Here is a 22,579-nt window from a genome sequence, read left to right as displayed (position 1 = left end):
GTAACGTTTAATGTCCATGGTAAACTCTGCAGTCCCATTTAGGCACTTGTTAGCAATTGCCTTATTGAAGACAAAAAAAAAAAAAAAAAAAAATAATAATAATAATAATAATAATAATAATAATTCACAAGAGGGTATTACTGATGTATTTTAGGTCATAGAATAAAACATGAGCTTGTGTTAACCACAGACCTTATTTCAGGCATTTAACCAAAACCCCATTACAAAACCCATTGACTTCGGGACAATGGAGCCGCAAGTGCTAAAATGCAAGTCAAAAATAAGTCATCCCTGCAGGACTTAGATAATTAATGTGGTTCAGATAACATAATATTTTGAGTTTCTGACTCATTTAACTCAAATTTTTAATTTCAATGAACTAATTTTTAAGGCAACCAGGTAACTTGCTTTAAGTTAAACCAACAATTCTTTTTTACAGCCATTTTCCTGGTTGCATTCACACCGCCAGTAGGAACTCTGAAGTGACGTAAGCTGCGCTTGTTGTTGTGACTTATTTTAACGGCGCAGAGCACATTTATTTTGACGCCGCAGAGAACGCCAGAGCCTGAGCACACAGCGCTCCCATTCTCCATCTTCATCAGTTTATGATCCTGTCTAATACATTATTAGATAGAACTGTTATACAAAAAAAGTAAACAGCATATGAAAAAGTATTAGCGTTTGCCGTTTGGTTGAAGTAAATATATAGGGTATAAACTGTGTGTACACAGCATTTTTAAAAATGACGGGCACTGGTGTTTTGCGTGCATTCGGCCAATCAGCGTACACTTATGTCACTGGTAGTTCCTATTGTGCTGGGTTAGACCCTACTCTGAAGTAGGAGCTAATTTTGTTCCCCCAACTAAAATTGTTCCCAGTTCCTGTGGTGCAAACATGCCAAAAAGCGTTTACTTTCGGCATTAGTTCTAGGAACTATGAAAAGGTTTCTCCAGTGCAAAAGCCCCTAATATGACCATTTAAAGACTTTGTAAATTCTGTTTATTCAGTGTTTTGTCCTTTGACAGACATACAGCTGCTGCAAGCACATTACAAGAAACAGCAAGGCCACACAACAACGCTCCAACTGGTAAAGCAATAAACCCTGACCGGCTTCCTTCCTACCTCTGGTTGACAGTGTGGTCCTCCCAGAATCTCATCAAAAGTGGCTCTGCTCGCCTGAGCTCGGGATCTGCAGGTGAGTCTTCCGAGACGCTGCAGGCATTCCTGCGAAACGAATCAGAGCGCATCGATTAACAAAGCAATAACAGGTGCAAGCAGGGGAGAATATAAGGGACATGCTGGTGGGCTTCAGACAGTTTACCACCCAGGTGTTCTGTGGAAAAACAGGCCTTGCTTTTATTCATTCAATTAAAGTAGCCGGATGGATTTAAAGTGAATTAAATGGGGTGTAACGGTACACAAAAATTACGGTTTGGTATGTACCTCTGTTTTGAAGTAATGGATCAGTTTTCGGCACAGCAGGGGAAAAAAAACAAATAAAATGGCTTTTTATTTCCTTTTTTTTTTAATTAAGCAGTGGTTTACTGAAACTATGGCTCTGTCTTTAAACAAAAAAGTCTGCCAATACTACTGCAACTGGCTGCAACACACTCAGTTTATGGTGCTATTGTAAATAGGGGAAGAGATTTGAAGTGTTTCCACTTTTGAATACAAAAAAAAAAAAAAAAATAGTAGTAGTATATTTTAGTCAGAATTATTGCAATCCCCTTCTATTGCATGCCATCTATTTAATATACATGCATGAGCAGGTGCCGTGCACCATTGAAGTCTGTGAAGTTCTTCATGCAAAATGGAAATACTCAGTGCAAGACAAGCATTTGTGGTTAAAAAGTATATAAATTATTATTTTTTTAAAAACGACCAATCGTTTTGCTAGACAAGACCTTTATTCCTCGGCTGGGATCATGTAGAGCCCTTTGAAACTACATTGAAACTGTAATTTGGACCTTCAACCCGTTGTACCCCGGTGAAGTCCACCATATATGGAGAAAAATCCTGGGAAGTTTTCCTCAAAAACCTTAATTTCTTTTTGACTGAAGAAAGAAAGACAAACATCTTGGATGACATGGGGGTGAGTAAATTATCAGGAAATTTTAATTCTGAAGTGAACTAATCCTTTAATGGGAACCAAAAAAAAAAAACAAATTAACTTATTTAATGTTCCACAGAAGAAAGAAAGCCATACAGGTTTGGAACAACATCAGGGTGATTAAATGTTGGCAATTTTCATTTTTGGGTGAACTATCCCTTTAAATAACCATGCTACTCTATAAGAAGATTAACTGTCTAACAAACTAACTAAACAGCATGGGTGAGTCACTACTGTTCAATAGCTGGATGAAGCTGCAGTGTGCATCAAAAGATCATTTGGAATATCTAAATCCAGTTCCTGCCCCCAAAAGCAAGTCAGCGTGCTGCAAGATATATTATATGAATAATTCAAGCAGAATTTGCCCTGTTTTGATGCTCCACGGCTATGGCAACCACAGGTCAATTTATCCAGTTCCTACCGGAGCAGTCATGGAACTCATGGCCTGCAAAATCTCTTTAAATTGAGCTTTCATGCATGAGCTACAGCACGCATTGTAGCCCCTGACGGGCTACAATGAGAAAATGAGAACAAGGAGTAAATTCTGCATCAATATCAATGCTGAGATGTGCATTTTATCTCCAAAAAAAGATACATTATCTTAGCAGGGCCACATTACAGCAGTGAGAGGGGAAAAGCGCTGAATCCGAGCCATTGGATTGAAGCCACTAAGGGATTGGCAATGACACTGTGGCAGCTCTGGATCACCGCCAACTGGTTCCTCCAAAAAAAGCCATATCTTGCAGTCTGTCATCATGGCAAAGAGGCAAGAGAACCAACATGCTCTTCCAGCTATGCTCCAAAAGGGTTAACGTAATGGCGATCAGTCCAAGCAGGACGCAAGATATCCAGTAGAATGCAATAAATGCTGACGCACAAGTGCTCAAGCGAAGAGTATCGTTCTCTTGCTGTAATGACTGCTCTCTAATCAAGAGCCTCGCATGGAGAGATCTTGAGTGGTGGATTACAATCAGAGGTGCACGAAATCAGCACCGGGTGCCGTCATCAGTCCCGAGGAGTGACAGGCGAGAGCACAGACAGAAAGAATGGTTATTGCAGCTGTTCGGGGCCAAGACCCTTTATATATCCGGCTGGCAAGAGCCACTTTAAAAGAGCATCAAAACACAGTGTAGGTGAGCACAAGGAATGGAGCCAAAAATAACAACTTCACACTTCACTGGTGCCTGTCTGAACAGCTGAGGCCGTTCCTCACCGGCTCACACAACTGCTGCAAGATCGCTTTCTGGACAAATGCAAATCTGTGGGTTATTAAGGGAGCTCACAAGTTCCTGAATCCTCACAGACTGAACAAAAAAACAAAAAAAACAATTAAGTATTATTGCAGGCAATATCACTAAAACAACATTCAAAATCCTAGTTCAGAATTAGAAAAGTTTACATGAAGCTACACCATCTGAACAGAGCTTTCTGGCATTTATTGTTGGGGTGGTTGATTGTGATCTCACTTTTTTTTTTAACTTTAGTTAGTGTGTAATGTTGCTGGTTGAGTATAAACAACGTCTGCAAAGTTACGATGCTCAAAGTTCAATGCAAAGGGAGATATTTTCTTTTAAAGAATTCTCTGTTTAAGCACTACAACAAACAGCCGGTAGGGACTACAACAAACTTGTAGCTTCTTCCTGAGTCTCTCCATCAGTGTCCGACACTGTTTTGAACAATGTAAGGCTGAACACTGTTACTGACAATCGTCATTTTGGCTGCGTGAGATTCTCCAGCTTTGTTGTTGTTGAGCAATGAAGCACAAGCTGTTAAAGCACCGCCCTCTTCTGGAAAGCAGCTGGGAGCTCATTTGCATTTAAAAGGGACACAAAAATGGCGTGTTTTTGCTCATACCCAAATAGGGGCAAATTTGACAAGCTATAATAAATGATTCTGTGGGGTATTTTGAGCTGAAACTTCACAGACACATTCTGGGGACACCAGAAACGTATATTATATATTGTAAAAGGGGCATTATAGGTCCCCTTTAAAATATCAAATAATGTAACCTTTTTATGACAAGGGAAGGTAAGTTCAGGTTGCAAAAATGCCATGTGGTGTGCCTACCCAAAAACATTTATTAATAACTATATTCAAAAACATTAAAGGGCATATTGCAGGTTAGAGCTTCAGTGATTCAATGTATAGAAAAATAATGTAGGAACTAGATTTTCTAGATTAAATACACTACTTAGGCTTCTGGAGTCTTATTTTGTCAAAAATGCCAAATCGGGAGTAACGTAACGGGAGGGAGTGCAGTCAATATAAACGATAGGAAAACAATGAATCGCAATAACAGTTCAGTCGCTGAGGAAATTGTAAATGTTTATTCATTCTCCTATGACAGACCACAGCCATACAATTAGCCTGCTATGTAGTCAAGAGAGCAGGGACAGGCCAGGATTAGACAGAACAACGGTCAAAAGAGACAAATTGAGCTGTGGTGTTAGGAGAACCAGTGGAGAACAGGGCAGAAGACCGATGTTAGCTTGTAGACATATACACGTTAGCTAACAATATGTAACACTGTGCTCAGATCACAATATTGTACAGATTATTATCATGTATCAGGCAATAGCAAAGCTAGTATTGGTCATCTAGGAGTATTGATTACTAAAAACAGAAACTAATAAACTTTGATCAGGCATAGCCTATGTCACACTCGTTAATATCCGTCCACACTAACGTTACGTGATATAAAGGTTTCTCATCACGACTGATTTGTTAGTTAGCAAATGTATATAAAAAAAAAAAAAAAAAAAAAAAAAAAAAAAAATAGATGACTGTGCACAGTTCACGTTTTCGTCGAGCTGCATCTCTGATGGATCTGTGACAATCATGTCTCCAGCCGGTGGCCGAACAGACAGTAGTGTTACTGTATGTGTTTCATGTTATCCTTTATTCATTAATTCTGTGTTATGTTTATTCCGTGCCCATTCACTGATAGTGTGAGGATGCATATGACGTCGTGAATATGTAGTTAAGTGAACTTGAATGTGCATCCATGGCATGAATGAAATTGGAGTATTCACATTACCAGCACATAATTCGTTTTTCGAAGCAGATGCAGAAGTGAAGTCCCGTCTCTTCACCTGCACAAAACACACCCCAGCACGGAAGATAGCACCGTCCTTTTTTTATGTTAGTAAACCTCTGGACTCAATGTCCTGATAGGCTGGAGTTTGTGCAACCTCCACAAACACAATAATTTGCCATGACGATGATAAATTAAAATACAAAAACTACCAAAAACACACTGATTCACAACCGCTGTTACTGAATACCAACATACTCTGCACTGACTCAACACAGAGCCCGGCGAACAACTCCCTCTCGTGACGTAAAATGACGCGACGTTGAAAAAATAAATAAATAAAAAAATAAAAAAAATAAATAAAAAACGATTTTTACAGAGACGTCACTTTATCTACTAAATTTGTGCCCTCATGTCCTGCAAAACATTTGTCTTTTCGTACAAGGTTATATATTCATCTAAAAAAAAAAAAAAAAAAAAAAAAAAAAAAAAAAAAAATATAATAATAATAATAATAATAATAATTATTATTATTATAATAATTAACCTGCAATATGCTCTTTAAAAATTCAAGTACAGTCAAATGTATTCAGGGTGTAAGGAAAATGACAAATAACATTTTCCATACACCTTGAATACATGTGACTGTATACATCTTAAATCATTTTCTAAAATAAATACAGTTAATAATTCATAAATATTGCTTTCTGGTTAAAGCAAGAGACTTGTATGAAAAATGAATGCAGAGATTTCACTCCTAAGCACATGGATTTTAATATTAGGGGTAAAAATAATCTTAATCTTTTTATCATCTTTATTGCTTGCCACTGACCAAGCAGCATCAAATTACTATGCCAAACATCTCCCCATTTCCCAAATATGACTTGTCATAGAGTTTAGACAGAACTGAGATTAGGACAAGGAGAGGAGTACAAAACTATCTTAAAATGGCTGCACATTTAAGGTAAATTTATCAAACTCATGCCGTCAGCCTGTCATCTCTTTTCCTGTGCCTCTCGCCAAAACAGAAGTTGCTTTGCTCTTTAGCACAGTTCATATCCCTGAAGCCAGAATATCACTACAGAACCACATACCACAATATAGCTATTTCCCCTGCTCCCCCGCGCGTGCAAATGCCAAGCCAAGATGTTACAGAAAAAGCATTTACTAAACAGCTGCTCAAAACTTTTGGGGTGGTTTTGTTATCTAGAGCTCTTTCTTTACAATGACAACAGTGAAGTATTACCTTCAGCAAAAGGCATTTATGCTTTTCTAGTTCAGACAGAAAATCATTTAAAAACTGACAAAATGTCACAAACATTGTCCCTGGGCTATGACTTCAATATTCCATCAACAGCGCTGCAAGATTTCCATTACGCTTCATTATTCTGAGACCAGGGGACGGTTGACAGGAACTCGAGGCATCGAGTTTCTATACCATTCAATACTTTGCATTTAAAAGGTTTGTGTCATAGAAAACAGAAGTGTTTTAGTGTTTTTTAAAGAGTTTGAGGTATGCAGGCAGGCATACCAAATTCACCATGCAGAGAGGTTAGCCAATCCAATCATAGAGTGATTTATAAAGCAAAAACCTCTTGTTTACCTCTAAATTACCTCTAAATATTTTTTTTGGTCCATTTTCCAGAAAGAGAAAAACTATACTTTTTAAATGTGTATATCTGATACAAGTTTATTTTGTTAACTTTTGTAGTAGTACACTAGCATATAGACACCTCAGAGTGAACAGACATGGACTAAAACGGTTTCATGAGGTATCTCTCACTCGGCATCATGTGGTAATAACCGTTTCATGTTCATTCCTAGCAGTGTGAACAGACTGAATTAATACGTTTAGTAAACATTATGTATTGGGTCACTGCAGCTGGTCCAATCATTCCCGGTGCAAGATACCCATCTTAGATATCAGCGAAGTAATGGTTTTCACCCCCCAAATCTGGGGTGGAACGCAGCTCACAGCTGTCTGGCCGGATCAGCAGCTGAAGAGGCTGACAGAGCAGGAGGAGCTGGAGCCCTGACAGCTCTGGATCCATGTGTTGCTGGCTTGGCCTTCTCCACAGCGGACCCTGGCACGAATCCAGGTCCTTTCCCAAACCCAGGTGGTGGCTGATGAGCACACCGAGACAGCACCCTGCATAAGCTTTACATCGGAGCGAAGAAACCCAACCTAAGAAAATCTCTGCATTATGATATAAATTATGTTCCATCTATTCTCATTTCATTCAAGACCATTAAAAGTCATTCTTGCAACTTTGCCAAACCTTATCTACGTTAGCCAGCTAGATAACGCAATTCACAACAATCAAATAAAAACGCATATACATGATCAATGAAGGCAAGGTGTAGTGAAAGTGTATCCTGAAAGTGACAGACTGTCAGATAACCCGTGACTCTCTCAAACTGGATCTGGGCCATTGGGACATCATTATTCTTTGCTCAAATATTAAAGTTCAGTCATGATTCTGCATCAGGTATAATGTTCGAGCATGGATTACAAGTGGCACTTAAAATAAAGGAATCAATTATTACCATACGTAAATTACTATTAACAAGATTATAAACCTAAAAAACTGTTTGTATATAATTATAATATATATATATATATATATATATATATATATATAGAGAGAGAGAGAGAGAGAGAGATGTAAGAAAAAGTATATGAACCACTTGCAGAATCTGTGAAAATGTTAATAATTTTAACAAAATGAGAGATCATACAAAATACATGTTATTTTTTATTTAGTACTGTCCTGAGTAAGATATTTTACATAAAAGATGTTTACATATAATCCACAAGACAAAAAAAATAGCTGAATTTATTAAAATAACCCCATTCATTGATTCTTAATACTGTGTGTTGTTACCTGGATGATCTACGGCTGTTTTTTTGTTTTGTGATGGTTGTTCATGAGTCCCTTGTTTGTCCTGAGCAGTTAAACTGAGCTCTGTTCTTCAGAAAAATCCTCCAGGACCTGCAGATTCTTCAGTTTTCCAGCATTTTTTGCATATTTGAACCCTTTACAGCAGTGACTGAATGAATTTGAGATCCGTCTTTTCACACTGAGGACAACTGAGGGACTCAAACACAACTTTTAAAAAAGGTTCAAACATTCACTGCTCTAGAAAAAAACATGATGCATTAATAGATGGGGGGTGAAAACTTTTGGAATTTGAAGATCAAGGTAAATTGTATTTAATTTGTCTTCCAGGAAACATGGAAGTATTTTCTGTTGCTTCCAAAGGGCAGTGCTAAATGAAAAAAAAAAAAAAAAAAAAAAAGATATTCAAGCGAAATAAGAAAAAAATCTCATGGATTATATGTAAACATCTTTTATGTAAAATATCTTACTCAGGACAGTACTAAATTAAAAATAACATGCATTTTGTACGATCTCTCTTATTTTGTTAAAATTTTGCACATTTTCACAGATTCTGCAAGTGGTTCACACACTTTTTCTTGCAACTGTGTGTGTATGTGTATATATATATATATATATAATGTGTGTGTGTGTGTGTGTGTGTGTGTGTGTGTGTTTTTTTAGATAAATGTAACAAAATAATACTAATTTTTTAATGATTGGTAAATGGTAAAAAAGAATTTGGCAAAAAGATAAAGAAAAGCAAGATAACGCTATTTTAAAATACATTTAAATAAAAAAATAAATAAATGTTTACATTTTACAATAAATACACTTAAAATGCTTGATTTAAAAATTATTTACTAGATTATTAAAAATGAGTTAAAGAGTTCTAAATTTGAAACTATTATTTACATTTTTAATTAAAACACTGATAATTGATTTCAAATTGATAATTGATTTTTTGATCAAAATTCAAATTAAATTTAATAATTTTGTGCAATATACAGCAAGTCTTCTGATGCCATGCAACAGCTTTGGGAGACGAACAGACCAAAATACAATCATTATTCCATTATAATCTCTTATTTGATTGTGTATTCAAATATGTCATGTGAAGACGCATTGTGTGACACCATTGTGTATAACAGAACTGCACAAAATGTAGAAACTTTTATACGACACCTTATATATTATTCAGATTATTGCTCTATTTCTCACAAAAAGCTATCAGATTTAGAAAATTTAGAATAAGTCATATAAGACTACTTTTAAGGGGCTTGACTTTACCTAATTTTTCTTTTTATGTACCATGAATGAAAGCAAGTGGATTTCGAATTTCAATCTGTTTAACATATCTGGAAAGTTTTTCTGATTATTGTACAAAACCATAGCCATTCTTTGTAAATTAAATCAATGAGATTAAATTACCACATGCAGATGAATTTTAATTAGAGATCAAAGGCAGAGAAACAAGCCAAGATACAAACTGTGATTTTAATTTTCCCAACTTTGATAGGATATGTGCAGCAGAGAAAGGACATACACTCAAAAAATGATTTATTGATGCTGTTCACTTTATTTCAACAATTCATTTTGATTTAACACCTTTCTTTCTGGTTTCTCATTCAAACAAGACTGCATCATGTTTCCATTTCCCATCAAGCTTTGCATGGGTGTGGATAGGGAGAGTAAATGTTAAAATAAAGTGTTATTTTATGCATCTTTAGCAAGATGAGAAAATGGGGAGACTTAATAGAATTTTAAAATTCTAATAAGTTTTTTTTTAACTTTTATAATAGTTTCTGTTATGTTAGTGTCGAGTATGAGCTTGAGTTAAGGACCTGCTAACAAGTACTCAAGTTGCTTTAATAAGAAAAGCAATACTATGGGAATGTCACGGATTGTAACCAGTACCATCTTCTGGTTGCCAACATGTAGAATGAATTAAACTGAACTGAGCAAACTCAATTAAACTTAGACGTGTCCAAATAACTTGACTCAATCAATTTCATCCTACATGAAGTATCTGAGTAGAGGTAACATGTTTCCATTGGGGGGTAAAATAACAGAAGAAAGAGGAATGAGATTGGGAAAAGATGTGAATTTTTATTTGGCTTAAGTAGCTATTCCTTTAATATCTAATGTCCAAATGCAGAAGTGTCTGAGCAAACTGTAACCTTGAACAGTTTACCATAAATGACAAGCAGGACTCTCTGCTGGTTCCCACACATGAGAATCAAGGCTAAATATGCTCAATGATTACCATCACCCAATAACAGCTTCTCAGTAGGAGGGTTTTGTGTAGGTAGGTGCACATCTCTGGAGAGGAATTCAACTGAAAAACCACCTCCAGAATACCATGAATAAAACCTCCCCAGACTAAAAGGGGTACGCGAGTGCTTGCTTTTTATTTCTTTCACAGATCGCCCCTCAATTTGGACTTATTTATAAACCACAAAGGCTTTTAAGAATCACAAATATTTTCGCCAAATGTACTTTGGCTAAAGCTCTCAAGAATCACCAATCATTGCTGGCATTCACAAACAGCAGGTACCTGACTAGTGGGTGGTGAAAAATAAAGCTATAACAGTAAATGTTTGGCTCTGTTACGTTCCCTCATGCATCCTAAATGGCGTGATGATAATAGTCTGACAGATTTTAATCAACTGCTTACCAGACAGTAATGCATAGCTGCCCAGTGATGGCATGAACTTCAAACCACAGCTTCTCAAAGCATATTTGAAGAGCACAAGTTCCAGCAGGATTTCAAAGACATGCATATATGCATACACACATCCAGCACACATGCCTGATTAACTTTGCACAGTATAGTCTAGGGATGCATGATATATCAATATCATCTGTTATCAGCTAATTTTTTCAGAGATTTTTTTTTTGGATATTTAATTGTCCATGTTCATTTCCTCTATTTTTTCATTTAGATTACCTTTGTAAATAAATTACCTGGGAAATTTAAATGCCTTTCGAAAGTTCACCCAAAAATGAAAATTATGTCATTTATTACTCACTCTTATGTCGTTCTACACCCGTAAGAACACAAATTAAGATGTTTTTGATGAAATCCGATGGCTCAGTGAGGCCTCTATTCCAAGCAAGTTAATTTACACTTTCAGTGCCCAGAAAGCTACTAAAAAACATATTTAAAACAGTTCATGTGAGTACAGTGGTTCTACCTTAATATTATAAAAAGTTACGAGAATACTTTTTGTGCAGCAAAAAAACAAAATAAGGACTTTTTAACAATATCTAGTGATGGTCGATTTCAAAACACTGCTTCGAATCTTTTGGTTTGGAGCACCAAAGTCACGTGATTTCAGCAGTTTGGCAGTTTGACATGCGACCCGAACCGCTGATTCGAAACAAAAGATTCTAAGCAGTGTTTTGAAATCGGCCATCACTAGATATTGTTGAAAGGTCGTTATTTGTTTTTTTGGTGTATAAAAAGTATTCTCGTCACTTTATAATATTAAAGGGGAACTATTATGCCCCATTTTAAGATGGGGCATAATGTCTCTGATGTCCCCAGAGTGTGTATGTGAAGTTTTAGCTCAAAATACCCCACAGATTAATTTTTTTATAGCATGTTAAAATTGCCACTTTTTGGAGTTGAGCAAAAACACACCATTTCAGTGTGTGCCCTTTAAATGCAAATGAGCTGCTGCTCTCTAGTAAATGGAGAGAGCTATGTGGATTAATCCATCCAGCTACAGAACACCTAAAAAGCTTGGGAGACATTCTTGTCAGTGCAGTAATGGCGGACTGTACAGCTCGCTGTGAATTCGCTCAGGGCTCAGGAATTCATTCTATGTTAAAACGGCAGTGTCTGTCAACATTCGTGGGCGGGGCCTGTGGCTAATGTGACGTCACACTGCCAGGGATCTTGAAACAGTTTGTTCAAAGGCACTGCTTATGATTTATGGGGATTAAAAAAAAAAAGGAGTGGTTGGATTTTTTTCATTATAGGGTGGTTGTGTACACACACTGCCAACACACATTTATAGCCAAACACCATGCAAAAGTGAATTTTGCATAATAGGTCCCCTTTAAGGTAGAACCACTGTACTAACTTAAAAACTGGATGGTTTTAAATATGTTTTTGGTACCTTTCTGGGCACTAAAATTGTAAATTAACTTGCTGTCAATAGAGGCCTCACTGAGCTACAACGAGCTTCTTACCAGGTTAGTGGCATCACTAACCCTAAAATTTATATAAACCCTGACCCCGAGAACACGCAACAAAGGGGGTGAGGCCGTTTTGGGCTGTTTTGGAGAAGAGGAAGAGTTGTTGTAGTAGAGTGTTGTTGCTATGCCATGAGGGTCAATTCAATATTGGATTTACACAAAAGACTAACATGACGGCACATGCTAGTCTATGACTTGAATCAACTCCACAGCAACTACATAAATGTATCCACTAACCATTCAGAAACGTCCAGTTGCTTTCTAAACATTGTAAGTTCTTCCTGAGTCTCTCCATCATTGTCAGACTTTGGTTTGAACAATGTAAGGCTGAACACCGTTACTGACAATCTTCATTTTGTCTGCGTGAGATTCTCCAGCTTTGTTGTTGTCGAGCAACCAAAGCACGAGCGGTTAAATCTCTGCCTTCTTCTAAAAAGTGGGCCAGGAGCAGCAGCTCATTTGCATTTAAAGGGACACACAAAGACAGCGTGTTTTTGCTCAAACCCAAATAGGGGCAAATTTGACAAATTATCTGTGGGGTATTTTGAGCTGAAACTTCACAGAGACATTCTGGGGACACCAGAGACCTATATTACATCTTGTAAAAGGGGGCATTATAGGTCCCCTTTTAAGTCTATTGTATACGTTTATATAAATTAGAGCTTGCACGGCTATGCATTTTACTAGTCAACCAAGTAGGCAGATCGGATGTTTTCCTTAGTCAAATAAAAGGTTGCGTTAGTTATTTTTGCAAATTTCCACACATTTAAATTGACATCCACCATTTGTAGAGATAAAATGCAGGACAGAAAACCATTTAAACCATAGCAATTTTCCTATTATTAAATAGGATATTTAAATAAATGTTAAACATGTGACTGGCCACGTGACAAGCGCATTTCCCGGTTCACTCCTCCAACGTGAATATATCGTCATCTAAATGCTGGAGTTATCACTATCACTGAGGAACCATGCAAATATATTTTTACAGACATCCCCATGAGAAACGATTACCGCCCGAATAGGGTTATAGTCCACTAAACGAGAACTCCATGCTGCATTGAACAGCCTCCTTGACAAACTATCCTCCATTTCTATTAGCTAATGGCAGCGGCTCATGGAGGAATTATGGGAACTGGCCTGCTGATGACCGTAAGCAGGTCATCTCGATTTGATCTTCCAAAGGAGCCTGTATTATCCACTCCAGCGGTCTGGTTTATCAGGTGATCACCTCTGACCTATGGTAATTCAGCAAATAGCACAGAAAAAAAACATTTGTGCTTTTGTATATCATATTATTTTGATGTTATCCAAATCTTCTTCATATCAAACCCCTGTAGTCCTCATTTATATTAAACTAATCTTTCAGTGGGGAGCAAAATGACTGACCCGTCTGCTTTCCCAGCACCATCTGTGCCCAGGACAGCGAGCACTTGACAGAGTAAAAGAGATGGTGAGAAATGCTGCTTGTCATCTTCGTGGGCTAACAGAGCCGTCTACAAAGAGACACACGGGCTTGTTCCCTTCCTCTCGGCCTACATTTATCCTAACAAATACAGACAGCAGAGGAAAGGAAAAATTACCCACACGAGGTTGATGCTACATATCGGATATGCCTCTGGGTGCCAGGCAGTAAAAAAACTGGAACAACAAAGGCGAGCATGTAAAAAATTCAGATGGGGAAATGAAAGCAGAACGTGTGTCAGCAACTCAGAAGCACAAGTTAGTAAGGAAAGGTTAGTGGAAAAAACACACTTAGCTATTCTGAATAATTTTAATTTTTAAGGCACAGATGCCTTGTGGTAGTTGTGTTCTATAGGAATATAAATCACGTGAATGGAAACGTGTTTGAACCAGGGGACTTAATTGAGCGCTAATCAATTTTGAATATGTATAAACATGAGGTCTCACGAGATGCCACTAGTGATAATTATATAGAGCTAATGAAGAGATCAGAGGAAAAGACACAATGATGATCCAACCTTAGAGATCCCTAGAAGCAATATGAAGTTGAGGGCTTTGCTAAGGATCACAGCATTTACTCCATTCCATGACAGTTTAACATTTAATCTATATTACCAGTCAAAAGTTTAAAAATGTTTTAAAAGAAGTGTCTTAAGTTCACCAAAGATGCATTGATTTAAACAAAACTACATTAAAAACTGTAATATTGTGAAACATTATTACAATTCAAAATAACTTTTCTATTTCAGTACAATTTTCTATACATTTTAAAAATGTATTCATTGCTTTGATGGCAAAGCTGAAGTTTCAGCAGTCTCAATTCACATGATTCTTCAGAAATAATTCAAAAAAGGTAATTTTATTATTATCAATGTTGAAAAAAAGTTGACCAGTAGTAGGGATGCTCTGTTCAGGATTTTTGTAGCCAATACGGACTACTGATTTCTTGTCATCATGATCAGCCGATGCTGATCCTGATCATTCAAGCTTTATTTAAAGGGTTAGTTTACACAAAAATGAAAATAATGTAATTTATTACTCAACCTCATGTCGTTCCCGTAAGACCTTCGGAACACAAATTATTTCTGATAAAATCCAATGTCTCAGTGAGGCCTCTATTGCCAGCAAGATAATTAACACTTTCAGTGCCCAGAAAGGTACTAAAAACAGTTCATGTGACTACAGTGGTTCTACCTTAATATTATAAAGCAACGAGAATACTTCTTGTGCGCCAAAATAAAATAAAATAATGACTTTTCAACAATATCTAATGATGGCCGATTTCAAAACACTGCTTCGAAGCTTTATGAATCTTTTGTTTTGAATCAGTGGTTCGGATTGCGTGTCGAACTGCCAAACTGCTGAAATCACGTGACTTTGGCGCTCTGAACCACTGATTCGAAACAAAAGATTCATAAAGCTTCGAAGCAGTGTTTTGAAATTGGCAATCACTAGATATTGTTGAAAAGTCGTTATTTTGTTTTTTTTGGTGCACAAAAAGTATTCTCGCCACTTTATAATATTAAGGTAGAACCACTGTAGTCACATGAACTGTTTTTAGTACCTTTCTAGGCACTGAAAGTGTTAATTATCTTGCTGGCAATGGAGGCATCACTGAGTCATCGGATTTCATCAAAAATATCTTAATTTGTGTTCCAAAGATGAACGAAAGTCTTACAGGTGTAGAACGACATGAGGGTGAGTAATAAATGACATAATTTTCATTTTTGGGTGAACTAACCCTTTAAGTGACATGTAAGTTCTCTGTTTGCTGTCAGTTTTAACCCCTTACATCCTGAAGGCATTTTTAATGATTATACGTGATTTGGCATACTTAAAAGTAATGGCTTACTTTTAGTAACTCTACAAAAAAACAAAAACAAAGTATCATCAGGTACATGGCCTCATTTGCTAGAACCTTTAAAATTTTGAAGAAAATAGATTTAGATCATGTTTGAAGGTTCTTATGTTACAACACTGCTGAAAAAACCCAGAAAAAGTGATGCAATTTATTGATTTATTTTGTTGTTATTCATGCTTGACATGATGACTATTAGAAATGACTATTGGACAGGTCATAAAAACAAGTTTGATTTAGTTTTTGATGATCTTCCAGCACTGTTTCAGCTGTACACTTCTATTCTATTGTTCACAGTAAATGAAGACTTGACAATCTTAGTGATCAATCCAATCCAAGCATGCTCCAGCTGTGAAACAATGTCCGATTGGTCTTGACACATCGTCCCTACCCACCATACCCAAGATCCAGTTTCCATTGTTTGAACTATCAAATGTGTTGGCAAACACTGCGTTGTGATAATGACGCACGCATTTGACCCTTCACCGGGAGTTTAACTGACAAGCGATCTAACCAATCATAACGCCGAATCCGCCGTTATGTCAGACAAAGCAGTCAGGGAAGTTAGTAGATTAACGTCGGTGTGTACTGACGTCTTTCCACGGTGGAAACAACATTCCTTCTGATGTTCATTCATGTTTATTTGATGCTATAAATTAACTAGTAGGAAGAGATGATCGGTTCACAAGCCTACTTTTGATGGTTTCATATCAAAAGTAACCTGCTCTGTCTTGTCTTTTGATGCATTGTCAGTGTCCTCTTTGCTCCGCGATGTATTTTTCACTGCGTGAGAACATGATGTGTGGTAGGGCTGGGACGATACATTGATTCTAGATAGATACAATGAATCTGGATCGATCCTGATATTTTCTCTCTCTAATCGATTTTGAGCTTAGTTTTAACAGCAGATGGCGCTCTAGGCTAGTTTTTAACCACACGCTCTCAAAGAAAAATATACTCGTGTAAAGGAACTGGAAGCAGTCAGTGTATGAGTGTTTCTAAAGCACATATAGTAGTGTCATCTGCTGTTTAAAAACTAAGCTCAGAATCAATTCGAGAGAAAAATCGCAATACATCAAGAAAATATCAGAATTGCTCCAGATTCTTCTTAGCGCGAATCAAGATTCGATGTATTGTCCCAGTCCTAATGTGTGTGAGAGCTGCATAATTCTGGATAAATTGAGATTTTTTTTTGTTTTGTCAAACTAAGATCACGATTCTGAATGACAACTAAACTAAATAACATGTAATTTACTAGAGGTTCTGACAAAATATTAATTGCTGCAGTCTATTTTAAAATTTTTAATTTATTTGAATTAATTATTTTTTAAAAATCTGTTTGGATGTATGATTCAATGACTCACTCATAAATACTCTTGTTTCCTTACTGGATGAATCTGTATTTGAAAGAATCTGTTGAATGAAGAGTCAATGTCAAATACATTTTTTAACATTCATTTGTTGCCACCTGGTGGTGAAACAATGTAATCGATAAATGAGTTGTTTTCTTCAAAAGCTGATTTGCTGTATTTTGATCAATAACAAAGACATTAGTGTTTATATCTGAACTATAAACTTTTATCTCAGTATTTCTGTGATAATTTGAATATTTGTAGGCTAACACAGAAATAAAGATACTGTGTGGTTGAAAACACTGTGCAGCTGTTTATACCAACATGACAACTGCTCTCTCAAGACAAACTTTGAAGTAGATCAACTGTAAGACGTAAGGAAACCATGAAACTGCCACACTGACAAGCTGATATGTACTTTTTTTTATTCACAATCTCATCGTCGGCGGCAAGTACAGCACTCATTTTCATGTGTTTGTGTGTTCTGATTTCACGTGGCGATAGCGCAACTTAACTCCACAGCGACTTGTTTTCGTGTCACTCGTAGGGCGTCTGTTTGTGACCCAGGGACGGAGCGATCTTGAGAGTTGTTCATGCAACCGAACTTCATGTTTGTTTACATTTTAATGCATTTAAGTGAAACAATATCGAGAGTTATATCGAACATGTTTTCTATCGTTATCGATAAAGACATACCGTTTTATCGCCCAGGCCTACTCCCAATTGAGTCACAGCATTTGAATATCGGCCAATACCAGTCTGCAGCCCATCAACAGGATCATCCCTATCCGGTAGTGTAGATCTATCCTAAAGACCTTTGGTCATGTAGATCCTTTCGGCCCTGTTTACACCTGGTATTAAGATGCATTTTGTTCAGTTGGATCAAAAGTGGACAACACTAAATACAGGTGTAAACGGGGTCTAAAAGGTTTTGAGCATGTCCTCTTTCGACCACTTCCAGAGGTAGTTGACTACTACTAATACATGTTCATATGTAAATTGCGCAATCTTATTTCGTCCATTAGATAAAAACCCATACACTCACCCGCCCACAGACCATCCCCTCGAAGATATCAGAACAGAAGTGGTTGAAAGTGGACAAAAGAGATGGGTTAAAATACCAGGTGTAAATGGGAAGGTGTCTGCCTTGTCCCTTTGTGATCCGATTGACCAAAACGCATCTTAATACCAGGTGTAAACAGGCACCTTTGATAACCCTGAGAAGCACAAAGGACTGAAGTCAAGGCTGCTTGGTTTTCTCCTCAAGTAAGGCAGAGTCGCTGGAGCTCAGGGACTTGCTGGACAAACCTCTGCCATTCCCTTGTCTCTGCTCCTTGTTTCAATGCCGCTCTCCATGACAAAGCACCCTTTTGTCGGCTCTCCACCAAAACAACATGGATGGGGGAGAAAAACAAGGCAGTCATTTTGCCACTGCTCTTGACATCTGAACTCAATTCCTCTCCTGCGCAAAAGTAATCAAAACTGCCTCAGTGCCAGAAGGGTGTAACGGTCCTCCAAAACACAGCTGATACAAGCAAACAAATGCTAAGGAAAACAATGCTGCCACAATACCCGAATCAACGCACTGCTCTGTGAATTTCTTGTGGGTCATACTGCATATAATCTGCGTCTTACAAATAAAATATTTCTGCAGAGGTAAGAAACTCTGTTGGCGGCTCAGGCACTCTCACATTTGATTGAGATTACGAATGCTTTTGTCGCTGACCTTTCCAGACTTGCTGAGGATAATTTAATTCTTCACAGTCTCAGAAATGTGTAAACAATGATGCAACTTCATGGAGCAAATATTACTAGAATATGTGGCAATGTAAGATGCTGTTGTTGCCAGGGTGTTGTTATGCGGTTACTAAGATGTTCTGATTTATAAGCGTTTCTGTGGGCACTGCTAGATGGTTCACAAGTGGATGTTTAATAGCCACAATCAACCAATCAATCAACCAATCAAGTCCACCCCAAGTCTCTCTGATGTTTTGATCCCAAACAAACAATTCAGGAGAAGGAATATCTTTTGGTACACCTAGATACTAAAATAATTTGCTTATTTAAAACAAAATATTTATAACAAAATGAAATGAAATTATTGAAATTATTATTATTGAAATTGTAAAACAATTTAACAAGCAAATAAGTATAAGCATCAACAAGAACCACTTAAAACGAACAAAGAATTTTTAATTACCGTTCAAAAGTTTGGGGTCGAATGATTTTTTAAATGTTTTTAAACAGAAATATAGTGAAATATGGTTATACTTAAAATAACCTTTCTATTTTAATTTATTTTAAACTAATTTATTCCTGTAATGTCAAAGCTGAATTTCAGCATCATTACTCCAGTCTTCAGTGTCACATGATCCTTCAGAAATCTAGTTTCTGCTAAAGAAACATTTTGTATTATCCATGTTAAAAGAGGCTGTGCTGCTTAATATTTTAGCGGAAAGTTTTTCAGGATTCTTTGATGAATAGAAAAGTTCAAAAGAACATTGTTTCTTTGAAATAGAAATCTTTTGTAATATTATAAATGTCTTTTCACAATACATATTGTTTCAACATAGCCTTACAGAAAATGCAGGTTCCTATATTACAATTTAGAGTAATCTGTTATCAGAGGTGACTCTGTCAAAGTAATGTCCATATGTCAAAAATGTACAGTTCTAAGATAATACAAATCATGCAGTTAGCTAATTAATTTAGACAGAAACTATAAGCTCATTAAAGCAATTATTACAAGCTGGATCATAATGATTACAATATATAGAAATTATATATAGTAATATAAATTATGTAATTAAAACACAAACATTCTAATAACTAACTAAGCTAAACAAAGATGAATAAGCAGTTGTGTTCTTCTAATATCAATGGATTCATTAGGGGTTTTAACTGCTTGTAATTAGGGAATATAAAAATGTTCATAGGAGGCCCATTTAACAGTGTAAAGATCAGTGTCAGCACATATTGTAAACCTTTGAGTGCTCTCTTCAACCGTGAATAACCCCTGTCTCCCGCCACACCTGAGACCTGACGCAAAAAAAACAAAAAAAACAAACCACTACACTGATGCCTAAATACAGCCGAGCAAAGCACGCAGGGACAAAAGGCAGCAGCAGCAGCCTGAAGGGAAAGCAAAACAACGCTGTGGCTCCACCAAAGCATGACCTAATGACATTTCATCAATCTTCCATTTACAAAGACTGATGCATTCAATTATAATACTCTTTCATATACACAAAAACATGTTCAGACATGAGAAAGACAAATAGTAGCCTCACAAGACTGTAAGTGACGAGTGGAAGCCCAACCCTGTGTCACGATATTCGAAAACCTGAGTCTATTTACTTGTCAATTTTGACAAGACCATCAAGACTGCAAGTGCCAAACACTAACTAAAAACTACACAAGACTGAACACAACACATGCAACAAACTCTGCAGCAAAACACTTCATGACGGTCACCAAAGTGTTGCTATGCAGTTTAGGGTGTACTCACACTAGGCGCTCTGAACCGTGCCCGAGCACGTTTGACCCCCAAAGCCCGTTTCGTTTGACAAGTGTGATCGCTCCATTCCGTGCCCGGGTGCAGTTCATTTAGCCGGCCCTGGCCCGCTTGGAAGAGGTGCCAGAGCACGGTTCAGTTGGTCTCTAGCGTGGTTCGCATGCAGTGTGAGCGCTAACCCTGCCGGAGCACAGAACAGCTACTACTTTTGTGTGCACTACTGTCATCATTATGACAGCAAACATCTTTATTACTACTTTGATAGTACACTTATCAATTCATGTAATTAATTTGAGTGTATTATTTGGGTTTATAACGGGTCTGATTCTCACCTTATTGATGAACAGGAATTGTAGTTTGCGAGTAAAGCTGCAAATTCCTCCATTAACGTCAGCTGCCTTCGTAATAATCCTCTGATACGTGCTATTGAAATCACTGCGCGGCATAAATTATAAATAGCCTATTAGGCAGTATCTTAGCGAAAGTGCATTTCTTCCTGTTTTCTTCCATTCAAAAAGTTGCATCGTATATGACGTAAGCGTGCTCCGGCCTGGAACGTTAAGTGCAGGGGAGTGGGGAGGGGGGGACAATCGCGCTCGGGCTCGGTTCAAGGCAATCGTGCCTAGTGTGAGTACACCCTAAATACAATTAGCTATATAGACTAGACTACCCTTGAGATCTAAAGCCATGTTCACACCAAGGACGATAATCATCCATAACCATATACAAAAAGATAACCATAACTATAAAGTTTTAATAATCGTTCTAATTCTAAAAGAATTAGATAACATCAAAAACAAGACACAGAGGAACAATATCATTAGAATCACTTTCAGAACATTTTTTTCCAGATGATAAAGGATCAAGCATGTGATCAGCTAGAGATAAATAGCAGGAAAATCTGTCCAATGGCCACGCCCCAAGCCACACCCCCAGCACTTATTTAAAAAGAATATATATTTTTTAAATCACATTAAAATATATATCTCATATTGTAATAATACATACTATTGTCCTGTAAAAAAGCAGCATTTGATAAACATGATAAAAACATTTTGTTAGCCAATTAAACTGAATTGAATTTTGCAGCCCCTCACGAATGACAAATAAATTCTAAAAATGCAGTGTTCAAGTTAAAAGTTCAACTTTTAAAAAAAAACAAAACAAAAAAAAAACAGTCAAATGTAAAAATTAATTTCCATTTTTTTTATCAGTAGAATATAAATGTTGTGATGCCTAAATTTACTTGTAGCATTAAAAACAATTGATGTAAGTGTTTTATTTTTTATTTAGCCAAAAATATTTAAATATATCAAAAATAACTATATATTACAAAAATAATAAATTAGCATTTTAGATATGAAAATTTAATTTTAGCCAAAAGTTGTATATTGGTACATCTCAATGTAATTTTATGCAAGGATTAGAGACTATAGAAACACCAAGACGTGAATCAATTAAAAAAAAAAAGAAAAAAAAAATATATACACTCACTTGAGCTGAATACAGGTTTAGTCAACATGCATAATCATGGATAATCTATAATGGAAACACATTTAACAAATAAATTCCCAAAAAATGATTGCATACAATCTCAAATGTTGCTCTGTGATTCGCTGATCACTTATAAACAAGAGCTCATTCATGTCTGTAGCACAAACGGTGCGGAATGAGTTATGCTCTGACGTTATATATTTAGAGTTAGGGGTTTTGAAAAAACATAATTCCATGTAGAGCAATAGCACAAGTAGCAAACATGACTGAGTCATTGTTATACCTGGCTCTAGTGAATGAGGTTCATTCATTTATCAGGTCGGATGTTAAACACAGCTGAGATTGTTTAGCTGGTATCAGTGGTGATTACAGATGCTGTGGTAATAGCGCTGCTGTCAGCAGAGCCCACCTGCAGCGGCACGAACTGCACAGTTCACGCCTACTGGATTACAGGATCACGCAGATTAAAGCATCCGCGGCTCTGTCACATTGTCACAATCGGACTGCGCGGAAAAAAATGTGAATGGGGTGAGCAGGTGTGCTGGAAACATTGCAGCCTTCTATATTCCTCTCTGTGTGTTGCTGTTTACAGGGTTGTAACAAAGACTGTTCTGCATCCAAGCGTTACCGCCGCTGCCAGAGGAGCAAAGCCTTCCTGGAGCCCCGCC

General features: G+C 37.0%; 1 protein-coding gene across 2 annotated transcripts in view; it reads right to left on the bottom strand.

The window, feature by feature from the left end:
* Nucleotides 1-22,579, bottom strand: part of ndst1b (N-deacetylase/N-sulfotransferase (heparan glucosaminyl) 1b) — a 110,675-nt gene that overhangs the window by 73,079 nt on the left and 15,017 nt on the right. For both annotated transcript variants that reach the window (XM_051877169.1, XM_051877170.1), the window contains exon 2: nt 1,123-1,224. The gene's annotated coding sequence lies outside the window, so the exon portion shown is untranslated. The remainder of the gene's footprint in view (nt 1-1,122; nt 1,225-22,579) is intronic.

This window comes from Ctenopharyngodon idella, chromosome 21 (assembly GCF_019924925.1).
Source record: "Ctenopharyngodon idella isolate HZGC_01 chromosome 21, HZGC01, whole genome shotgun sequence".
Classification (NCBI taxonomy): Eukaryota; Metazoa; Chordata; class Actinopteri; order Cypriniformes; family Xenocyprididae; genus Ctenopharyngodon; species Ctenopharyngodon idella.
The sequence above is the reverse complement of the archived record's forward strand: the minus strand, read 5'-3'. Positions and strand labels throughout refer to the sequence as shown.